The sequence below is a fragment of the Micromys minutus genome (genome assembly GCF_963924665.1).
Source record: "Micromys minutus genome assembly, chromosome: 17".
NCBI lineage: Eukaryota > Metazoa > Chordata > Mammalia > Rodentia > Muridae > Micromys > Micromys minutus.
The window spans coordinates 14,321,340-14,346,017 of record NC_137952.1 but is presented as its reverse complement, the minus strand read 5'-3'; the positions used below and the strand labels follow the sequence as shown (position 1 = coordinate 14,346,017).

The 24,678-nt window shown below is 46.0% G+C and overlaps 1 pseudogene across 1 annotated transcript; it reads left to right on the top strand.

Moving 5' to 3' along the window:
• The first annotated feature begins 1,297 nt into the window (after positions 1–1,297).
• LOC308431903 (glyceraldehyde-3-phosphate dehydrogenase-like) lies at positions 1,298–21,902 on the top strand (annotated as a pseudogene). The gene is made up of 3 exons: positions 1,298–1,417; positions 19,960–21,048; positions 21,651–21,902. The product of its transcript is annotated as a glyceraldehyde-3-phosphate dehydrogenase-like (transcript).
• Positions 21,903–24,678: the final 2,776 nt, after the last annotated feature.

The following is a 24,678-nucleotide window of genomic DNA, read 5'->3' as shown; positions in this document are numbered from 1 at the left end:
GGTTACAGTCAACTGGTGTATCTCTGATGGCTAATTGTCTATCAAAATTAAAGAGAAAGGAACAAATGATTCGTTATAAGGTGTTAAAAGCCTCAACAAAAGGACATTTCACAAATATAATATCGGCAGCTCGGGAATTGCCCGCGGGGTTGTTCAGGCCCCGGGCCTGCGCAGCTATGAGAAATAAGGTGCGGGGTACTATTTGACTTGCAAGAGCTCATTTCCTTCCAAATGAGTATAATAAAAACCAAAGAGAAGATATTAGTGGAGAGATCGGGATTAATCTTAATCCATGAGATTGGACAAGGACTGACGAGGTGACCCTTACTCTCTATGCCCAGACTGGGACTGCAGAGCGCTTTTCCAGATCTCCTTCTTCCCCACTAGGACACCACATCCAGCATGCCACTATCCAACGATGGGGACAAGAGGAGCAAGCATCCGGCAGAGAAGAGAGAGAGAGAGAGAGAGAGAGAGAGAGAGAGAGAGAGAGAGAGAGAGAGAGAGAGAGAGAGAGAGAGAGAGAGAGAGAGAGAGAGAGAGAGAGAGAGAGGGCTGAGCAGATCCGGCTCTTCTCGGATTTCCCGGACTCTCAGAGCCTGAATCCGCGCACAGTCCAGCACGTGCTTTTCTGCTTGGTTGGCCTCGGGGGCGCAGGCAAACACTGCCAGCCCTCACCCTCACCTCCCGCTCCAGCCTGGAAAGGACACAGAATACAATACAACCCCCTCCCTTTCCCAAGGCGTCACCAGATCCAGAACTCGAAGCATATTTGTTGTTCAAAGTTAATTAAACCTGAAAGCAACCAAAATGTGCGCGCCAGGTACACGGAGGCCGATTTTCCACCCGTGGACCGCGTCGGCGCAGCCAAAGAAGCCACAAGGGCCGACGTGGCTCTCCCCATCCAGAGAAATATCTATAAGAGACTCTGAGGCTGGGGAATAAAAGCTGAAACCAATTCATGCAGCAAAAGTAACAAACCGTCTGGAAAATGGACCCACGGAACCGCGAGAATGTACTTCCTTAAAAAAAAAAAACTTAGACAACTTGTGTCCTAAGGAAAATATATTGAAGATAATTGAAATGATTACAATACGCTGCTGCCTGACTTTGAATATGAGCAGTCACATAATGACATCCCCTCCATACAACAACAGTTTAATTTCCATTCTCCGTCTTTGGAGTCCTTGCGCCAGCCGCCCGGGCAACAACGCGGTGCTGATGCAGAAATCTTGGCTCCCGTCTGCATTATTTATGCATGTGTGTGTGGGGGTGTGTGGGTGAGACAGGAACGGAGATGGGGTTTAACCTCCCCCCACCCTTGGTCTGGAAATTCCAAGGAACCCACGGACACCAGGGAGCAGAGAGAATCGCTATCCTGGGCCACCCTGCCCGTCGAGGCTGCGGCGAAGATGAGGTCTGGTTGGCTTCTTTGTCCTTGGGAGCTCTCGTGGGAACGTTCCTTCAGCTCCCACCTAGTTGGGCTGAATCCAGGGGTGGACTTAAGCCGGAGCCCTGTGGTGGATCAGTCCCATCTCTCCCATCCTTCCTTCCACCAGCAATCGTTCCCCTTTTTTTTTTTGTTTCAGAACTCCCAGGGTCTCGCTCAGCAGGGTGGACCTTACTCTGGGGATGGGGGTGGGGGCTTCGCGAATTTGGAAGTTGTCTCTGCCTTGATCTGGTTCCAGGCTTCCTGCGGCCACTCCAAACCCCGAGACCAGAAAGAAAGAAGAAAAAGTCCGTTTCTATGCAGTTCGAGACGCTAGCGCTCACCTTTGAGCGCGGTCTCTTGGAACTCTTAAAGCAGGGTCAGGGAGCCAGGATGGGGGTCAGTGCGCACCGGCCCAGGCAGGCCTCTGTAGCGCGCAGGCGCGGATCCGGCCGCCGCCCCCTCTCCTAGCACTGGGTTGAGGGGACAGACCCTAAGCCCCTCTCTGAGCAACTACTGCCTCTTAAAAAAAAAAAAAAAGACCATCTGGTAATTGTCTTTCTTTAGATCTTCCCTTAATTATGCTTTTAATTAAAGATGGTTCAAGGCACCGGACCACATGAAGGGCAGTAATTACAAATTACATTACAAACCCGACAGATGTAGCGCGATCTGCTGGGAAAAAAGGTAGCGGAATAAAAATTTGACTAAACTTTGGGGTAAATGAATCGGCGGCCCGGAGAACAGAAGCGCAGTTCTGGTCGTGTAGGACTGCAAGCAGGATTTAAGTTTTGTGTCATCATGACTGTTTTCATATTTCTTTGACGTCTATTGATTTGGAGGCAGCTGCAAGCCTTTGTCACAGGAGAGAAGAGCAGTCACAATATATTAGCTTGATGGCATAACTCGAACCGGAGAGGCGAGGGGAGCTGCAGTGACGGGGGCGCACGTGACCCCCTGCCCGCGGCTTCCCGGCCCAACCCTCACTTAAAACTTGTTCTGACTGGAACGGTGAGTATTGCTCTCCACACCGTCTGAAGGTGCTCTCTGTCTACGGTGCGGAGGGCGGGGGCTGAGCCACCGCAGACGCCTCAGAGGATCCAGTCCCGCACTACCTCTTGGGGGCAATTCTGGTCCGGCCTTTTGGATGAAGTTTTGGGGCTCAACTGTTTAGTCCCAGGGTTCTGGACCAAGTCCTTGCTCAGTCTGGCCTATTCTGGGGGTGGGGTGGGGAGTGGGGGGAGCTCCTCACGAGGATGTAAGCCTGAAGGACACGTGGCTTAGGAAGAGACTGAAGTGCCCTGAAGGTGTTCCCCCATCCCCACTCCCGATCCCTGGTGCGCGACTGTCACCCCCCCCCCCAGGATTATACCAGGTTGGGATGGAGGCAAACTGCAAACTCAAGGGAGGGAATTAGGTCACTCTCTTCGCTAAAGCTTACCCCCAACTTCTCTTACTTACAACCATAGCCTGGAACACATTTTCAACCCAGAGTCCACATACTCAGAGCCAGTAGCTGTGCTCTATGGAAACACTCTGCGTCCATCACTCACCCATCTATCTGCAACACCGGCCTCCGGGAGCATGCATGGACAATTAAACACACCCACTTAGGGTGGGATGATGAAGGCCTTCTATTAACCACAGCGTTCAGAAATGGATGCAAACCTAATTTGGGTTTCTTATTGGGGATGAATGTTCCCAGGCAAGGTGTGTGATCCAGTCTGCTCTGGGAGAAGAGGGACTTCAGCGGCCTGGCATTTTCTTCACTTCCCTCGGAAGGAAAGTTTTCCTTTTGATTCCCCGGGCTCCCTGTATCCTTCTTTTCTTTTGTATCGCAGTTTCTGAGAGGAGTGGAAATATTTTGACTAGACCTCCCCGGGAGCCTTTTAAATACTAGGCACCATCACCCCTGCACTAGTTCATAGTTTCAAAAATTGGGTGTAAGAGTCTGTCTTGCTGAGGAAAATCATGTAATTGGTGTTGACTGCTCAGCTCATACAGTGAAGGCATGTGTTCCCTAGCCATGGCTTGGATTTGAGGGACTGCCACTTCTCCAACAGTTTTTAGGTGGAGGAGAAAAAATTCTAACAGACCTTTGATACTGGGCCACAGCAAGACCCCATTTCATGAAATGATTAAAAGCCTATCTGGCTTGTCTACAGATTTGAATGAGGACTCACTGGCTTCATTTTGATACATACTATAAAGCAGATTTGATGAAACAGATATGTGCAGAGTTCAGAGAAACTAAAATGGAAGGAAAACATCTGTGCTAGGTGTGTATAACACAAATGATGTGTTGCCTTTTCAGTCAAAATGAAGCAAACGGTGCCAGGAGGCAGTCTGTCTCTCTGTCTCTGTCTCTTGTGTGAGTGCATGTGTTTCCCAGGTATTCAGGTATCCATAATTTATGCTCAGAAGTTATTTCTAAAAACAGATATGTTGCCAGGCGTGGTGGTGCATGCCTCTAATCCCAGCTCTGGGAAGCAGAGGAAGGCAGCTCTGTGTGACTCCAGGACAGCCAGGGCTACATAGTGAGACCCCGATAAAATAAACAAGTAGAGATGTCATTACAAATTTGGCTTCATCCTCTGTGGATGTCTGGCTTTGGAGTAGTAACGGGTGAGGTCATGGCTTTTCATTTCTCTCACGTCAGTGTTGGCTGTGACCATTTTAAGGCCCAGATGCCTCCCAAGAAAATTCTCCTGCCAGAGTTTCTGTTAAATGACAAGTATTTTTAGATCAAACATCTTAGCCATGTCTAAAGTCTTCTAAAATACTCTATTTGTGATTTTAAAAAAAAAGGTAGATTTTTTTTTGTTTTGATTGTAAGCAATTTCTAATGAATAGAAAACAACACCAAGAATTTAACACAATACCCAAAATGCTCTGGAGTAGGAAAACAAAAACAAAAGAAAAATGTTAAAACACGTATAATATTGCTTGTGATGCTAATCTCTTTTCAGTGCAAGGAATGGAAAATTCCAGCTGGTATTTTGTTTTTCTCACTGCCTGCCCTTGCTGTGTTCCCACAGCCTGTGTGTACACTATGAATTTCAATAACTATACATTACCGCTTAAAAGAGCAAAGACTGGTTACTTCATGTCTCATTGTCCTTGTTCCATAAACGGTTCAAAAATTTATTTGATTTGATGTTTACAAACCCCATTGTAGCCACTTCCCCTCAATTCCATGATGAAAGCGAATGGCAAATGCCATTCAATCTAGAGGAGCTCAAGTCCAGAGAATATAGATTTGTTCACAGCCTCTGTCAAGTCTATTTTTAGACTTGGAAACAGAACCAGTCTGGAGGCCACATCAGCACACATATCTGACTCCATATGAGGCTTCTTGAAGCAGGTGGCTTTGGGTTATCTTGCAAACAGAACACGTGATGGGAGAGCCCGTTCCTCCAAGGCTGACCTGGGCTGTAGCCACCCTCAGAGGAACAGAGCGCTCACTCAGCAGCTGCCACTCATTTGCAGACCAGAGAAACTTGCCTGCCATTTGTTTCTTGCCTGCATTACTTTTTTTGTGTGTCTGCCAGCCAAGCCAGAGAGAAGCCCGAAACATCTTGTCTTGGGGGATTTTCTGCAGCTTTGCCACATTCCCTGGAGAAACTGACAATCCTAGAGCTGACGGAGGGATTACAGAGAGCCACAGACATCATTCCCCTCTAATCCATCTGGACCAGATGCAACACTGATAACAACCTTTATTTGACAGTTCCAGACCATCCAAATGAGAATAATAGGTAACTAACGGAGATGGAGGAGGGAAAGGCACTGACGGAGTCTCTGGTTGAAAGGATTGGTTTTCAAAGCATGGAGCCAAGTCAAAAACGAACACTTCCTGCTCAAGTCATTCAAATCAAGAGTTTTTTTTCTCCTCTCTGTCTGGTTCCTGTTGTACATTTGGATTGGAAAATGGATGTATCTATACACCAGGAAACACTACTTTGGTGCTACGATTAATCTCTGATCAGCCTTTGGATGTGGTGGCTTAAGTTTACTACAGCTTCCCTGCCCAGAGCTGTGATGTTAGGCAATAAGAAAGCTTAATTTGCATTAGATAATAACAACCGTGGATGAGACAGACAATGCTGATTAAGTAAGGGCTCCTATCCCCTGTCAAGAGCACCCTGACAACTGGAGACACAGATGTATTGGCAGGTCAAGTAAAAATCAGAGGATAAAATCAACATCAGTTTCCCATCACAGTGACAGATTCTCCAGTAGCAGGTGGCTGGTCAAGTCCTAGAGCCACCAAGAGCAGCAGAAACAAGCCAACAAGCCGTTCATCCAGTCAGCCTCCTCAGTGAGTTCACTCACACTGTGGGTTGGACATCCCACACCTACAGCTGATGTGAGCAGGACTACCTGCTCTGGTGCAGACCTGCACAAACACTTGGAGCAGTGCAAACAGTAGTCCAGGCTGCCTTGCACAGTAAGAGAATGAAGATATGGGAACTGTTGGGGGGTAGACACGGGTGGCAAAGCCTTCTTGGAGAACTGACTCGGAGGTAGTTACTTCCCCAATTTTATTTCTATGAGAATCACTTCAGGCACATTTTATTTCATCAACTGGTTAGTATATTACGCAATTTCAATATTGTCACTTTAAAGCGTGACAATTATAGAGCCATACGGTTCAGAATTGTAAAGATCAAACATTATTTTGGAAATGTTTTTCTTACTGCCCTGCCATCCCGTCACCTGATTCTTCTTGAGTGGAAAGAACCATTGCTACCAGTTCTGTGTATAGAAGGGCTCTAAAAATACAGAGCCCCTCCCTTGTTGTTTGATTTTTCCTTTTCCACTTTTCAAGACAAGGTTTCTAGTGTAGCCTTGGCTGACCTTGGATTACTCTGGAGACCAGGCTGACCTCAAGATTCTTCTTCTGCCTCCCAAGTGCTGGTTTAAAGGCACACGCCGCCACCACTACTGCCAGACTGTTTTTTTTTTTTTTTTTTTTTTTTTTTTTTTTTTGGTTTTTTTGAGACAGGGTTTCTCAGTGTAGACCTGGCTATCCTGGAACTCTCTATAGATGAGTTACTCTCAAACTCAGAAATCTGATTGCCTCTGCCTCCCGAGTGCTGGCATTAAAGGTGTGCACTACCACACACAGATAAGCTTTTTTATTTTTTCACCTGACTTCAACAAATTATCCTTTGACCTTCACATTTCAGAATGAGCAGAAAAATAAAATTAAAAATGCAAAAGGAAAAGAAAACCCAAATACCCTATGAGGTCATGGTGGTCCATGCCTGCCACCCTAGCATTTGGGAAACAGAAGCAGGAGAATCAGGACCATTGTGTGCATAGTGAATCAGAGCCTAGCTTAGGCTTAGTGGGATCCTGTCTCTAAAGCAAAAACAAAACCAAAAACCTTTGAATTCAGGGATGCTGGCACACACCTGTAATCTCAGCATTTAGGAAGCTGAGTTACTTATGAAAGCACCTCCCTCACCCCCATCCCCCACCCCTACCCACCCACCCAATAAAGTTCTTTCCAGGGAATTTTGTTGCGTTGAACTTAACTGACTCTTATATTCCCTTCAAATCTGGGGACTCATGGAAAGCTGTTTTGCGTTCATTAGTATCTGTTCTATAATTCATTCAGGGGCTGGAGAGAGGGCTCAGTGGTTAAGAACACTAGCTGCTCTTCCAGAGGACCTGGGTTCAATTCCCAGCACCTACATGGCAGCTCACAATTGCTGTAACTCCAGCTCCAGGGGATCCAATACCCTCACACAGACATACATGCAGTCAAAACACTAATGAACATGATATTTTATTCCATGTATTTTCAAAATCAGTATATTTTAAGAAGTTCTTCTTATAGCCTTTTAAACTGAGTTTTATTTTTCTTCCCTATCCCTGTTGGGCAGAAAATAAATACGAAAATCTCAGTTTAAACAACTTGACCAAGGTAACTCAGCTAGTACATGAACTCAGTGAAGGTCATTCTAAAACTTAAACCCTCTCCTTTGGAAGTTCTATTCCATGCCCCATCAAACGATAATAGAATAGGTACCCACGCATTTCCACAGATTTATTTTTTGTAAACCCTTTCGAAATAATCTGGAGGTCATGATTTGTTTTTATGACAGGAACATTGTTGTATTGCTGGCTGCAAGGTTGTGCAGCAACCGGGAAACTGGTGTCATAGAAACGTCAATCATGGAAAAAGTTGTTGCCGCTGACTTTACAGTGTTCTTGTGTGTTTTTGGAGTTACAAATTTTGGAAGTAGGGCCAGAATTCAAAATCATTCAAGTCCTCGAAGAGCCTGCAGGCTTCAGAGTCTGTCCTGGGGTGCTTGTTTAGCTATGAGAGGGCTGGGTGCTGTTAGGTGGGGCTTGGGTGGGTTTAAGGCCATTTCTCTCTTATCTGATGTTTCTGCTCAGGATGACAGCTCTCATGTGGCTGTCCAAAAGTATAGATTCCTCTTGGGCCATTTTTGGGGGGTAGGGCACAGATCTTGCCAGGTTCCAGCTCATGGGAGTAGGAAGAATTCTGGGGCATTTGTGATCTTCAGGTCTACCCTGGAATTGATGCTTGTCTATCCCTTCTGCCCTCTCTCATTGTCCAGTCATGAATCCAAGGCAAACTGCAAGCAAGACTGGCCAGAGCACATCAGTCAATAGGCAGAGAGGAAAGGACCATTGTGCTGAGTGACCAGTAGCATCTAGAACAGTGCCCAGTGCAACGGGACAGAGCTCCAACAGGGCTCTCGAGAGCTGGTTCCGGAAGCAGCAGTCGCTGTATGGCACGGGTAGGCTCCGATTACGTGTTCGAGAACTCTCTGCTGTTTGAGTTTTAAATTTGAATTTACTTTGAATCTTGTATGTATGTGTGGGGGTGGGGTGACATGTGCACACACGTGTAGGAGGGATCTAGAGGTGCTGGATCCCTGGAAGCTGGACTTGCAGACACATGTAAGCTGCCAGATGTGGCTGCTTAGGAACTGGACTTGAGTCCTCTGCCAGAGCAGCGTGTGGCACCACATTGCCAGTTCCCATTTTGATTCTTTCCCCCTCTTATTGAAAATAGGTATTTTTCAAAGCTGGCTGTGGTGGCACACATCTCTAATTCCAGCACTTGGGAAACAGAGGTCATCAGATCTCTGAGGTCAGAGGTCAGTTTAGTCTACTAAGGAAGTCTGCTTGATAGAACACCAAGGGTTTGGCCTCAGAAACAGGAAGACTGGATTTATAAGGACAGGGAGAAATAAAGGGAAGGTTTTCAGAGAAACATTTCAATTTAGAATCCACCTTGTTGAACAACCACACAAAAATGTTGTGTAAGGTCTGAGTTAGGAATTGGGGTTATAAAACAATGAGTCTGAATAAAATCAGTGAGAAGGCTGGTTTCAGCAGTCAGTGGAGAAGGCTAAGGATCAAACTCTGAGCCACATCACTGTTTAGGAGACGGGGAGATGAGGAGGAATCTGTTTAGAGCACTGGTTCTCAACCTTCCTAATACTGTGACCCTTTAATACAGCTCTTGTTGTGGTGACCTCCAACCATAAAATTAGTTTCATTGCTATTTCATAACTGTAATTTTAAAATATTTATTTATTTATGTTATATATGTGAATATACTGTCACTGTCTTTAGACATGCCAGAAGAGGGCATCAGATCCCATTACAAATGGTTGTGAGCCACCATGTGGTTGCTGGGAATTGAACTCAGGATCCCTGGGAGAGCAGTCGGTGCTCTTAACCACTGAGCCATTGCTCCAACCCTATAACTGTAATTTTGATGCTGTTACGAATCGTAAAATAAATATCCATGTTTTCTGATGGTTTAGGTAACCCCCGGTGAAAACATCTTTTCACCCTGCCAGAGAGGTCATGATCTACAGGTTGAAAATCACTGGTACAGGGGGTTAAATGGAGCAGCTAATGGGGCAGGCAGATGACCAGTGAAGGATAGGAGTGAGGAGAGTTTTGAAGAAGGAAAGTAACCAACTACAGATTGACAGTCTCAGATGCTGTCAGGAGGTCATGCAAGTTTCACTGCTGGCGAGGGAGGGGCGTTGCTAAGGTCAAGCCCTGCTCCCTCCTGCCCCCATGGGACCGTCTTTGCTGGTCATCCCAGGTTCTTTTGTCTGCCCCATGTCACTCAATGGCTTTTCAAGTGTTCTACTGACCTTCTTTCTCCCCTTCATTTCTTTCCTTTCTTGATGTTTACCCTTTAATTACCTTCCTTCACTTAGAAAGGGAAGCACACAATACACACACGAGGGAGGGGAAATTGCTTTATCAGAAGTGATGACGAACTGTGTCTGCAAAGGGACAACGTTCTGCCGCCTGCTTTGCTCACCATGTCCCTGGACATTAATGTTCTAGCCATATTGACAAGATACAAATAAAGGGGAAAAGCTCTCTTTTAGGAAACATTGTAGCCATGGATCCACAATTCAGTTCTGTCTAACAGTTCAGCAGCTTTCCCAGTGCAGGACATGGGAGGAAGCTCCAGGAGACGTTGTGAAAGAGGCTGTGTGAGAACCTGGAGGAAGAGGCCTCTCAGAAGTAGATTGCACAATGCTGCCCAGTGGACACAATCTACCTCAGTCCTCCCACGATGTCAGTATAGCTTCAAAAGGTCTCATTGTAGCTTGCCACCGAGTTATCATCCAAAAATTCCCCAGCTAAGGAGATTAAAATTAGAAGAGACTTTGGGGGACATATTTAGAAAGTACAATACTCAGGTAGGTACAACATCAATTTGGGTGTAAATTTTGGAGCTCAGGGAGTGAGAGGGGAGCTTTTAAAGGATTAGGGAGTAGTGTAGAGAAAAGGTACCCAGAGAATAGAGGGCGCTGTGCCCGGGACCCTAGGATGCCACACTGTTATCCTTCTCTGATCAGCTGCCTGCCTTAGCCCGAGGACACTGTAAAGAACCAGTCTGGTTAATTGAGGGCAGGAGCTCTCATGGAGAGTAGTTTCCTGTTGCCAACCTCTTCACCTCTGGCTCCTTAATTTAAGTCTTTCCACCAAGTCTGTCTAGACTTGAGAACCAAGTGGGCTCACAGACAGGGCAGGGCAGTACCCTGAGGTCCGTTTTCACACGGCCTTGCTCTCAGTACTCACCTGATCTGGTTTCCTAGCAGCTGCAAGAGCTTGCCTACTCCAGGCCTTATATTTAATCCCCTGTCCCCAAACTCAGTTCTCTTCTCATTGCCCAAGGTGTTATCTGACTTCTCCATAGAACTCGCGTCCTCTGGGCTGAGAACTGAGGTCACACGTGGTTAGTGAGGGACAAACCTCAGTATGAATGGCTGAGAAGACAGAAATAGGTTTGGCTCCTGAATTATTTTTAATCATTTAGTGAATAACAATCAAAGGCTAGTGAGAAGCCATACTAGGTAAAGGTACTTCCTGTCACACCTAGTGAGCAGACCTGGGTCCCTGGAACCCAAAAGGTAGAAGGAGAGAACTACCTACTGCAAGTTGTACTCTAGCCACCATGCACACACCATGCTTGTGCCCTGCCCCCCCCACATCACACACACTACACCCCACACATCACACACACACACCCCACACATTACACACACACACCACACATCACACACAGACACACACACACCACACACACCACACACACACACCACACATCACACACACATACACTCCACACATCACACACACACACACCCCACACATTACACACACACACCACACATCACACACAGACACACACCACACACACCACACACACACACCACACATCACACACAGACACACACACACATCACACACACACACACAGACACACACACACCACACATACACACACACCACACATCACACATACACACACCACATACCTAACCCGTCCTCCCACATCCCCCCTGCACACACCCCACACATGCACTAAACATATACACAAATAAATAAGTAATAAAATATTTTAAAAACTAACAATGAATGCAATAAAGAAAGATTCGCATTTAAACTTCAGAACTTCCTAAGTTAGGAGTCTCCACCTTTCAATCCAGTCCCAATCACGTTGTCTTCTGGAAGAAGCCACATCAACTCATATGCGTGTCAAAGTTCACCTTTCAAAGTCTTTGGCTGCTAAACGGAAATGAAGTATTTCCCCTAGTGTAACACTGGGATGCTGATACTCTGAGGAAGAGCTCACTGGGCATGTGTGCAGCCCTGGCTCGGGTCAGATGGGGCAGAAAGATGGGAACTTCAAGGTCATCCCTTGCTCCACAGGAATCTGCGTGCCAGCCCGCGATAGGAGACTACGGTTGCTGCTCACCACGCTCGGGTCTTGTAACCCTGCCTAGGACGGGCGAGGGAGGGAACGGAGAAAGGACAGACACACAGACACACAGTGAATTGGGCTTAAGTGGAACCCTGATGCCACTACAACCAACCCCTCAGTGTGTTTAGTAGGTACAGCAAGTGCGCAGGGTTTGGCTGCAAGCGAAAGTCTCAGGCTTTGAATGGAGTCATTCAAAGACAGAAGCTGCAGTGGTTAGTGTTTGCACACTCGACAGTTCCCATGAGCACACACTCTTGAGGGAGGTCTTGACATTTCTCTTGAGCTTGGGACACAAGGGCAGCAGCGTTGTCAATTTCAGTTTCCCATGGGTCCAAAGTCTCTGAGTCCTCACCATGGCTTTGCCCGTGTAAATTATAGACACTCATGGAGACTACTCACTCACACTCACTCACACTCACCCACTCACTCATACTCACTCACTCACTCAGTCACCTACTCCTCACTCACTCACTCACACTCACTTACACTCACTCCTCACTCACACTCACTCACTCACACCCACTCACTCACTCACTCGCTCACCCATTCACTCACCCACTCAATCACTCACACTCACTCGCTCACCCACTCATACACACCCACTCACACTCACTCACTCAATCACTCACACTCACTCACTCACTCACCCACTCACCCACTCACACTCACTCACCTACTCACTCACCCACTCACACTCACTCATCCACTTCTCACTCACTCACCCACTCAGTCACCCATTCACACTCACCCACTCACTCACTCACCCACTCACCCACTCACACTCACCCACTCACCCACTCACTCACCCACTCACCCACTTACACTCACTCACCCACTTCTCACTCACTCACTCACTCACCCACTCACACTCACTCACCCACTCACCCACTCACACTCACTCACCCACTCACCCACTCACACTCACTCACCCACTCACACTCACCCACTCACCCACTCACTCACCCACTCACCCACTTACACTCACTCACCCACTTCTCACTCACTCACTCACTCACCCACTCACACTCACTCACCCACTCACCCACTCACACTCACTCACCCACTCACCCACTCACACTCACTCACCCACTCACACTCACCCACTCACTCACCCACTCACCCACTTACACTCACTCACCCACTTCTCACTCACTCACTCACTCACCCACTCACACTCACTCACCCACTCACCCACTCACACTCACTCACCCACTCACACTCACTCACCCACTCACACTCACCCACTCACTCACCCACTCACACTCACCCACTCACCCACTCACACTCACTCACCCACTCACACTCACTCACCCACTCCTCACTCACTCACCCACTCACCCACTCACACTCACTCACCCACTTCTCACTCTCTCACTCACTCACCCACTCACACTCACCCACTCACCCACTCACACTCACCCACTCACCCACTCACACTCACCCACTCACCCACTCACACTCACCCACTCACCCACTCACACTCACTCACCCACTCACACTCACTCACCCACTTCTCACTCACTCACCCACTCACACTCACCCACTCACCCACTCACACACTCACCCACTCACACTCACTCACCCACTCACACTCACTCACCCACTCCTCACTCACTCCGGGCTTCCTCTGCTCCCTACACTGAGCTTTAGCAGTCACAGTGTGTTTCACCTAGTGAGCACAGCACACATTGTTTAAGTGATCCCGTGACCACAGGCCTGCAGGCTGCTTGAGACTTTTTCTACTACAAACAGTGCTGCAGGGGCTTTGCTGTATATCTATTCCATGGCTAGGGGTTTGGAAGCTGGATCCCTTCTAAATCAAGGGGTGTGGCACACTAGGTGTGCACGTCGACATTTTATAGACACCACCAAGCTGGCTGTTCCCCCAAACTGTGCACCAGTTTACACTTCTCCAACAGTGTGTGAATGTACTTTGCCCCACAGCCCACTAATAACTGGCCTCCCTCTGAAGGTCTGCAAAGAAGAAGTCTGTCAGCTAGAGGAAGAGCCAGATGAGAGTATATACACACTGAGTCTACCTGACACCTTGTGAGTCCCTGGGCTTATTCTGCTGATCTTGTTGCCTAAGGCGGGGTCCCCCTCTCTCTGGACTCTGTGGGGATCCTGGCTGAGGGACAGTTGATGAGGGGTTCCGAAGCGCTCTCTTTCACTTTGATTTAGAGTCTGCTTCTCAGCCCATCGCTACTCATCGCTGCTCTCCTAGCCATAAATGCTGTTTATATTCTAGCTGGATTCCAGGCATTAGAGTTAGTCAGTGTTTCCAGGCAGGGAGTGCTCACCTTAACCTTTAATTGTAACTCCCAAATCAAAGTCCCACTGTCACCTTAAAGGCTCACACAGACCCCAGCATGCCTGGGTTTCTTGGTCTTTATGCTACGGGTGTAGAACAGGTGGAGGGTTTCATTTCAGAACCCCTTCTGCACTGCCTTGCCCCTGATTTAAAATTAAATACAACAGGAGAGAAAGGCAGTAACGTGTGGGACCCTCTGAAGCACCAATAATTTGCATGAACAATGCTCACTTTCACTTTTAAGACCACTTAATAGACTTCATTTCTCAAGCTCAAACCACAGATTCATCTTTCCTGGCTAAGTTGTTACAGGAGAACAGGAGCAAATTCTGAGGACCTCAGGCAGTAAAAATAATGTTTTCTTAAATAGGTAGTAAAACTCCCCAAAATAAATGAACCCACATGCAGAGTGGGTTTTCTCAAAGAAGACCCGAGTTTCTCCTCACTCTTTGGTATGTGAAGATGTACAAGCAGGTGTGTGCAGCTGTGCACAACCTCAAGTGCCAACTGTTCTCACGTGTCAGATGCCATCCATCTTGGTTTTGCTCTTAAATAGAAACACACATGTTTATTAAGAAACAGCATCCGTGAGCTAAGAAAGCAAACAAATGAAAGTCTCCAAAAAAACGGACACATTGTGGTTTTCTTCTTTTTCTCCCCCTCTCTCTCTTCCCCCCTCTTTTTTCTCCTCCTCTTCTTTTCCTGAAACAGAATTTGTCTGTGGAGAGAAAAGAAGTTTCCTTGCTGTCCTGCTGGAACTTGCTCTGTACTTCAGGCTGGCCTTGAAGGCACAGAATCATCTGTTTTTGCTTTCAGAGTGCTGGGATTAAAAGTGCACCACCACCGCCCAGACACTTTTTAAAGTCGGGGAATCTCTCACTTGCCTAAAGCTCACCAAGTAGGTTAGGCTGTTTGGCTAGTGAGTTCCAGGGGTCCCATCTTTCCAGGGATTGGATCACAAGTGAGCATATTTGTGTGTGTGTGTGTGTGTGTGTGTGTGTGTGTGTAGCTATGGCAGACTGTTTTAGGTGTGCTCTGAGGATTAGTCAGTCTCTCATGCTGATACTGTAAGCCCTGTATCAGCTGAGTTATCTTCCTAGCCCATTTCATCTTTACTTCTTCAGTTTTATCTCTTTAAAGGCACATGATGTTTGCATGTATATGTGTGTGTGTGTGTATATATGTGTGTGCATGTGTGTGGTGTGTTTATGTATGTGTATGTCATATGTGTGTGTCCTCAGGCATTGGATCCCCGGAGACAGAGTGAGATGCCCAATGTAGGCCCTGAGACGCCAACCCAGATCCTCTGCAAGAACAGCAGGCAGGTTTAATCAGTGGACCTTCTCGTCAGCCCTCCTCTCCACTTCTAAAACAAGGAGGATTTTCTTCTTTATCAAGTTGGCACATTGGCAGTACAACTGTGAAGCCCGAGACTAGGCCTCGTGGTTCATGATCTAAGCTCTGCACTCAGGAGGTGAGGCAGGAGGATCAAGAACTGGTTACACTGGATGGAACAGTGAAACTCTGACTCAAAATAAATCAACAAGCAACCAGTCAAGTTTTAAAATAAAAACAATATAGCAGAGGGGTTTGTGGGGTTTTGTTTTTGTTTTCATTTTGAGACAGTGTCTCGTTGTGTAATCCTGGCTGATCTGGAACTTGCTATGAGTGCCAGGTTGCCTTCCAATTTACTGAGATCCCCCTGCCTCCGCCTTCCAAGTACTGGGATTAAAGGAGTGAGCCACCATACCCAGTTTCAGAGGGATTGTTTGTCTGTTGAGTCAAGTTTTCTCTGTGCCTCCCTAGCTGTCCTGGAACTTGCTCTGTAGACCAGGCAGACCTGAAATCCATAGTGATCTGCCTGCCTCTGTCTTGGAATGCTAGGACTAAAGGAGTTCATCACCACCACCCAAAGCGTGGAGGAAGTTTTTAAACACACAATCTGTCAAATACCACAAGCCAGAAAAAGATCGCATTGGCATTTTGATTCCAGATCACACCTGTAATCCCGGCAATTTTGAAGCCTACGAAGGAGGATTCGAAGTTCAAGGAGGGCTTGGGCTAGATAACAGAACTCACATAAAACAAAGGAAAACATCAAGCAAACAAGCTCAAAGCATAGACAGACAGACAGATAGACAGACATAGACTTTTTAAAAACAATTTTTGTTTGTTTTAAGATTTATTTACTTATTTAATGAGTGCTCTATCTGCACATACACCTGCATCCCAGAAGAGGGCATCAAATTTTATTACAGATGGTTGTGAGCCACCATGTGGTTCCTGGGAATTGAACTCAGGACCTTTGGAAGAGCAGCCTTTGCTCTTAACAGTTGAGCCATCTCTCCAGCCCAGACCTTTTCTTTCTGAGACAGGTTTTCACTATATAGTCGGCTGTTCCAGAATTCTCTGTTAAGAATATACTGCCCCCTATAAATGAAATTATCACTTATATCTTTCTTCAAAACTATTTATTTATTGAATGTGTATGCATGTACAACTTAGTGTGCACTATGTGGGTCTGAGAGCCTGAGGAGGTCAGAAATATCTGGTCCCCTGGAACTGGAGTTACAGGCATTTGTGATTTGCCATATGGGACATGTAAACAAACCTGGGTCTTTGGCAAGAGCAACAAGAGCTCTTATTTGGTGGACCATCTCTGATATATATTTATAAATGATATATATGTATTATATGTGTGTATAATACATACTCATAAATATATAGATATGTATGTATGTATGCATGCATGTATGTATGCATGTATGTATACATGTGTGTATACATGTATGTATGTATGTATACATGTATGTATATATGTATGCATGCATGCATGCATGCATGTATGTATGTATGTATACATGTATGTATGCCAGTGCTGAGTACTAAAGCCAGGTCTTTGTGCATATAGTCAAGTACTCTGAGTTCACCTTCAGCTCAACATTGTTGTACTATGTATGAACATTTTATTCCTTTTCTTATAATTTACTTAACCAGTCTTCTTGCTAGGGTACAGACAGGCTCTTTATAATTCTTTTGTATGCAATTGCAACCAGTATGGCTGATCATCCTTAGAGCTACTATATAACGTATTCCTCAAAGGATAATAAATGGGCTGGAGGGTTTTGCCCTCTGCTTTATGCAGTTTAAATTTTTTCAGACAGTCTTGCTGTGTTGCCCAGGCTAGCTCTGTCTTTTTCTCAGCATGGGAATTACAGGTTTGTGCCCCTGCACTCAGCTCTTAGAATATTCTAGAAAGGCAGAGAATTGTAATTCCTTAGCAAATTAGGACAATGTCTATTCTCTCAGTGAGAGGAGACATTGGCATTAATATTTACCATCATTGTGATCAGCACCGCATCTCTGTTTTAATTTGTTTTTTTATTAATAAAATTTGACCTCTTTATCATATACTTAGCAGTTCTTTGCTCACTAAAATGGAGATTTTATTAATTATATATAACAACCAAGAGGATAGAGAGAGAGTTAAGTGAGTAGCCATCCCTAGAACCCTTGTGTGGGGTTAGTTTTGTTTTTGTTTTATTTTCAATTTGACTTAAGCTGGAGTCATCTGGGAAGAATGGTATCTGAGGAACATACAAGAACACACAGCCATGGGTGCTGGAGAGATGGCTTAGTAGTTAAGAGCTCTGGCTGCTTTTCCAGAGGGACTGGGGTTCAATTCCCAGCACCCACATGATAGCTCACAACTGTCTGTGACTCCTGCTCCAGAGGACCTGGCAGTCCCACAGAGATGGCAAAACATGCACACACACAAAATTTCTTTAAAAAGGTACAGGCACATAAACACGCGGAGAGAATAACAATCAGGGGTGTTAGTGTACCTTAGTAGGAGAGAGTGTGCCTAGTTAGAATTCTCCAGTATGCAAAGAGGAAAGAGAAAAGAAAGGAAGAGGACGGCCATGACTTGTCATGACACTTTTATAGACACTTGTCAAATGAAGGCATACGATGGGTCAGCAGGCGTGTGAAACAGTGCTCAACATTCCTGAGCATCAACATCGAAAGCACTGTGAGATGTGATTCCACCTGTCAGAATCGCTACCGGTACAATAGGAAGCACCAAATGCTGGAGAAGCCTTGGGGAAAAGAGCTCTACCATGGTGTTTCGTGTGTTGTAGGTGTACGGGAAACAAAGTGGAGGTTCCACCAAAAACAAAACATCCCATAAACATGTAGAATTATTGCACATATCAGTGATCAAAACAATTTAACTACTTAACTATCACATAGACATCATATATATTTCCCAGCTAATTTTCAGATACTTTCGTATCTGAATATGTGTATTAGTAGTAAGGCTTGAATACAGAACCTTATACATGCTAGGTCTACATTGGAACTATGTATATATATATATATATATATATATATATATATATATATATATATATATATATATATGTATACACACACACACACACACACATACACACACACACACACACACACACACACATATATATATATTGTTTGCATTTTGAGGCAGAGTCTCAGTCTGTAATGCCCAGCTGTCCTGACTGACTGTACAGACCAAGCTGTCCTTGTTCTCTTAGACACCTTCCCTCCTGCCTTGGTTTCCTGAGTATGTAGACTAAAGGCATGTGGCACTATACCTGGCCTGTTTTTAGTTTTAATTATGCTTACTCAATCATGTTTTCAGATGTAGTTGAAAATTTAAAAATGCACATTGAAAAGGAAAATGATGCGTGTGTCACAACGACAATAACTTTGATAAAGCCAACTTGGGAGCAGGTGGCAAAGTGGAACAGAAGGCATCTTTGGTCAAGGATGCAAAAGTATCTGCCTGGCAGTTCTCCAATCCAGAGGCATTTTCCAGAAGCAAGAAAAAGAAGAAGCTAAGACCAAGCATCTAAGCACAGTACATCCATTCCCCTTGCTTCTGTCTCAGCTTTGTGCATTTCTTGGGCTTCTGAAGAGAGAGGTTTGTGTGATTATATGACCGGAACTCCGTGTAGTTGTTAACTGGGAGCTCAAGGCTAGCCTTGTCTACACAGTGAGTTCCAGGTCTACCAGGGCTACATAGTGAAACCTTATCTCAAATAACAACAAAATAAAACATCCCCCTAAAAATAAAGACCAGCTGTGACTGGACAGACCCTCCCCACCCCCACTATGACTTGTCTCTTCTGTCTGCCTTGTGAAGACTTCAGCCTTCAAAGCTGCCTAGAGATGAAATATGTGATTCTTTGCATATGGCATTGACCTAGATTTAGCTTTACTTAGCAGCTAAAGGTTAAAGGCAAGAAGCCAAACTAAAAATAAAACAACTTCAGTCAATGCTGACTCAAAGCACTTAACAAATGGTGTTGACTGAATAGGAAATTTGTGTGCATTTGGGCTCAAATTGCTTTCAAAATTATGTCCAGGTTCTATCACCTACCTAAAAAATGTTCTATCCTCAAATACCCTGGCAATTTTGTTTTGAGGGGTGAATAAATAGCATGTAAACATATTTATTCAAATTTTATTTTTCATTAAACCAAACCGATTATTTTCTTGGAGTTTGGTATACACTCATGCATACACACATACATTTATAGTTTGCCTAATGTTCTCCTCAAAGAACAAACAAAGAAAGACTTGGGGTGATCCAGAAATTTCCTATCAGGAAAGGAATGGTTCTTTGCACAGAGACCTCCATATCTAAGGAAGTGAACATACGACATGGAAGGTTCACATTAATCACGTGTGAAGTCTATGCTAGAAACTCATGTGTGCGTGCACACACACACACACACACACACACACACACACACACACACACACACAAAGCAAGTATGTGGTCTTCCTTCTCAATCTCACGGAATTAAGGTAAAACCTAGGCTTAAGAAAGTGAATGCTTCTCTGCTCTACCTGTTCCAGAGACAGACGTAGCTTCTCGTGCAGTGCCAGCCTCATCCCTTAGATGAGCTGGTGAAGGTTGGTGTGAACGGATTTGGCCGTATTGGGTGCCTGGTTACCAGGACTGCCTTTTGCTCTGGATCTGTCAAAGTGGAGATTGTTGCCATCAATAACCCCTTCATTGACCTCAACTACATGGTCTACATGTTCCATTATGACTCTACCCATGGCAAATTCAATGGCACAGTCAAGGCTGAGAGTGGAAAGCTTGTCATCAATGGAAAGCCCATCACCATCTTCCAGGAGTGAGATTCCACTAACATCGAATGGAGTGATGCTGGTTCTGAGTATGTCTTGGAGTCTACTGGCATCTTCACCACCACGGAGAAGGCTGGGGTCCACTTGGAGGGTGGGGCCAAAAGGGTCATCATCTCTTCCCCTTCACCCAATGCCCTTATGTTTGTGATGGCTGTGAACCATGAGAAATATGACAACTCCCTCAAGATTATCAGCAATGCATCCTGCACCACCAACTGCTCAGCCCCCATGGCTGAAGTCATCCATGACAACTTTGGCATCATGGAAGGGCTCATGACCACGGTTCATGCCATCAGTGCCACTCAGAAGACTATGGATGGCCCCTCTGGAAAGCTGTGGTGTGATGGCCGTGGGGCAGCCCAGAACATTATCCCAGCATCCACTGGTGCTGCCAAAGCTGTGGGCAAGATCATCCCAGAGCTGAATGGGAAACTCACTGGCATGGCTTTCCGTGTTCCTACCCCCAATGTATCTGTTGTGGATCTGACATGCCACCTGGAAAAAGCTGCCAAGTATGATGACATCAAGAAGGTGGTGAAGCAGGCAGCTGAGGGCCCACTAAAGGGCATCCTGGGCTATACTGAGGACCAGGTTGTCTCCTGCAACTTCAACAGCAACTCCCACTCTTCCACCTTTGATGCTGGTGCTGGCATTGCTCTCAATGACAACTTTGTGAAGCTCATTTCCTGGTATGACAATGAATACGGCTACAGCAACAGGGTGGTGGACCTCATGGCCTACATGGCCTCTAAGGAGTATGAAACCCTGGATCACTCATTTCCCCAGCAAGGACACCGAGAACAAGAGAGGCCCTCAGTTGCTGAGGAGTCCCATCCCAACTCAGCCCCCAACACTGAGCATCTCCCTCACGATCTCCATCCCAGACCCCCATAATAATAGGAGGGGCCTAGGGAGCCCTCCATACTCTCTTGAATACCATCAATAAAGTTCTGCTGCACCCAAAAGAAGAAGAAAAAAACGTGATTGCTGAGGGCTGGAGAGATGGCTCAGTGGTTAAAATCATGGAGTCTTGAAGAGGAGCCAGGTTTGATTCCCAGCCCCCCACACCGAGCAGCTTAAGACCATCTATAATTTCTGCTCCAGGGTTATTTTTATTTAATTTTTTTATTAATTCTTTGAGTTTCACACCATGTTCCCCAGTTCCACTCATCTTCCTGTTTCCCAAGATGCACCCTCTGCCCTTGCAACCTCCCCACAAAAGAAACACACACACACACACACACACACACACACATACACACACACACACCCCAGAATATCTCATCCTCTCATCATCTCATTGTGGAGCTGTGGTATGTCACCACATGTACCACAGAATAACCCTCTGTCCACACATCTTCACTTACAAATGCTCACTGCAATGAGTCATTGGTCTGGTTTGAGGCTTCTGGCTTCAGTCACACCATCAGTACCGGATTCTCACCAGGACTTCTCCCAATTATCCTTTTGGCACCCTACGCGTCCTGGAGATCCTGCTGGTTGGACCACCAGAACCAGCCCTTTCACATACTCCAATCGTTCACAATGATGTAGATCTTGAAGTGGGTCAACTCAAAGCCCTGGATCTGGGCTTAGGTGGTATCTGGGCTGGTCAGCCTGCCGGCTTTTCTGCACCACCAGGAAAAGCTCTCCAGCACAGCTCTGGCTAGGCTCGGCTACCCAATGGCAACATCCACAGAAGGCAGAGCCAGCTATCCCATGTGAGCATCCTCAGGGCTGGCCTTCTAATGTCTTTGCCATCAGCGTCAGCTCCATTGTGCTGCCCCAGCGAGGCACAGGGCCCTCTTTCCCAAGTGCTACAGCCAGTGAGGGGCAGGGATTGCTCTCCCTCTCTCATGAACTCGGGGTTAGCTTTCCTTCCTACTGAAAGTGGTGAGGGGCAACCATTCCTGTGTATAAGCTCATAGCAGATGAGTGGCAGGGAGGGAGAGCTCATCCCTGCCTCCCCTACCACCGCCTGCTCTGCTGTGATGCCCAGGGAAGGTACAGACTCCCCTCTCCCAAGTGCTGCATCTGGTGAGAGCAGGGCCAGTTCACCAGCTCTCAAGACCCCGAGTGCCTTGGTAGCTAGTTTTATGTCAACTCGACACATGCTGTAGTCATCTGAGAGGAGGGAACCTCAGAGGAGAAAATCCCTCCATAAGATCTGGCTACAGGCAATCCTGTAGGTTACTTCCTTAATTACTGATTGATTTGGGCGGGTCCAGCTCATTGTGCATGGGGCTGCTCCTGGTCTGGCAGTTCTGGGTTCTATAGGAAAGAAGGCTGATCTTAGGGGCTCAAAGAAACTGAAGGGACAAACATGGATCCTGTATGGGTCTGAGCTAGGTCCTCTTTATAAGCCTTACGGTTGTGTGACTTGGGGTTCTTGTGGGACAGTCTCAACAATGGAAGTGGGTGTGACTCTGACTCTTTTCTCTGTGCTTGGGACTCTTTTTCTCCTACTGGGTTGCTGTATCTAGCCATAATAGAAGGGTCTGTGGCCAGTCTTCCGGTATCTTGTTAGGCCATGTTTGGTGGATATCTCTGGGAGGCCTGCTGTTTCTCTGTCTCTCTCTGTCCATCTCTGTCTCTCTGTCTCTCTCTCTCTCTCTCTCTCTCTCTCTCTCTCTCTCTGAAGGGAAACAGAAGAGGAATTGATCTGGGGGTAGGGACTGAGAGGAGTGGAGGGAGGGGAAACTAGTGAGATATAATGTGTGAGAGAAGAATAAAAGTTTAAAAAAATTTTAAAAAGCAGGCTTAGCAAGTCACGAGGAGTAAGCCAGAAAGCAGCACCCTTCCATAGTTTCTGCATCAGGTCCTGCCTCTAGGTTCCTGTCCTGACTTCCTTGTCCATGAACAATGATGTGGAATCATAAGCCAAATACGCTCCCTTCTCCCCTAATTGCTTTCGTCAATTTTTCCCAACACAGCAATACTAATCCCGACTAAGACAGTCCTTGTACATCTTTATTGTCTGTTTCCAAACCTTTACACTCTGGCAATTTCAACTTCCTTACATTTTACATCAGTTTTTGCTAATCGCATTTGAAGGGGCTGCACACCAGCCCAGAGAGCAATGAAGTATAATTTGCCTGTTTATTTTAGGTTACTTCCAATTTTGTTATTACAAGAAAAATATCTTTTGAACCAGTGACTGGAAAAACAGCTACAATTGCCTTCTCTTACTTAAGAAAGTGAGTTACTCCAGTGCACAGCTTCTCTCTGGTAACAGAAAATCTGTTTTTCTTTTGTAGTAGAATCAAAACAATTATACAGCAAAGCACCCAAGAGAGTGGTTGGCCAATACTGAGTGACCAGTGAGGGAGTTTACGCAGCTCACTGGGGTTCAAGACGGCTCTGGATGGCCCATCGGATTAGATTCAACAAATGGATGCATCCAAGAAAGATGGTAAAAAGCAGGACCCTGAATCATTCTGTGGGAATCATCTGGTTTCTCACTCCTTTGCTGATATTGGCATCTCCCGTGTACCTGGGACCATTTATTAGCACTGCAAACCCACAGGAAGAATCCTAAGTGGTTCTGTTTCCCTGCATCAGCATCTTACAATTCAGAGATCTGGCCCGGGAAGTCCTTCCTCAGGCTTTCTCATGGTTCCTAAGACATGTCTACCTACAGGAGGAAGCAGCGTTCTGTGTCCTCTCATGACTGACGTATGGGAGAGTACCTCCACTTAGGAAGTGTATGTCTGAGTGTTGGTGAGCCCATTGGTAAGCATCTTCCTTCTTCTAACCTCCAGCTTGGTTCAGACAACATAGGAGATATCAGTTCAACCCAGTGCTGGAAGGTAAGAGCAAGCAAGCTTCCTGTACCAGCCAAATGTTCATGGGAACGTTCCTTGCCATTTTTATCCTGAACTATAGAATCACCCTAGAATAACAGAGGTTTAACTTGAGCCTAAGACTCAGACCATCAACACAGTTACTTTGCTTTCTTTGTGTAGTTAGCTAGATGTCTATATAAGACTTAAAGGTAAAAGCTGAATCCCAGCACTCGGAACTCAGGAGGATCTGAGTTTGAGACCAGCCTGGTGTACGTAGCCAAGTTCCAGGAAAGCTAGGACTACATGGAGAGACCCTGTCTTGACAAACCAAAGACTTAGAAGTAGAGTTGGAGTCAGAGTTTCTCAAGGAAGGCTGCTGAGGGCTGAAAAATTTGGCCCCAAACACAAACATGAACAATGCAGTGTCTTAATTACTTGTCTTGTTACTGAGACAAAATGCCATGGCAGAGGCAGTGTAACCACAGACAGGCTTATTTTGGCTCACTGTTCTAGGGTACAGCTCAGCATGGCAACAGGGGTGTGACAGCTGCTCTCAGGGTGCCCCCTCTCAGGAGAATAGTGCCTCTCTCAGCTCAGTCTCTCCTTTTTAATTCAGTCTGGGACCCCAGCACCTGGAATGTGTGGTTCTTACCAACTAATC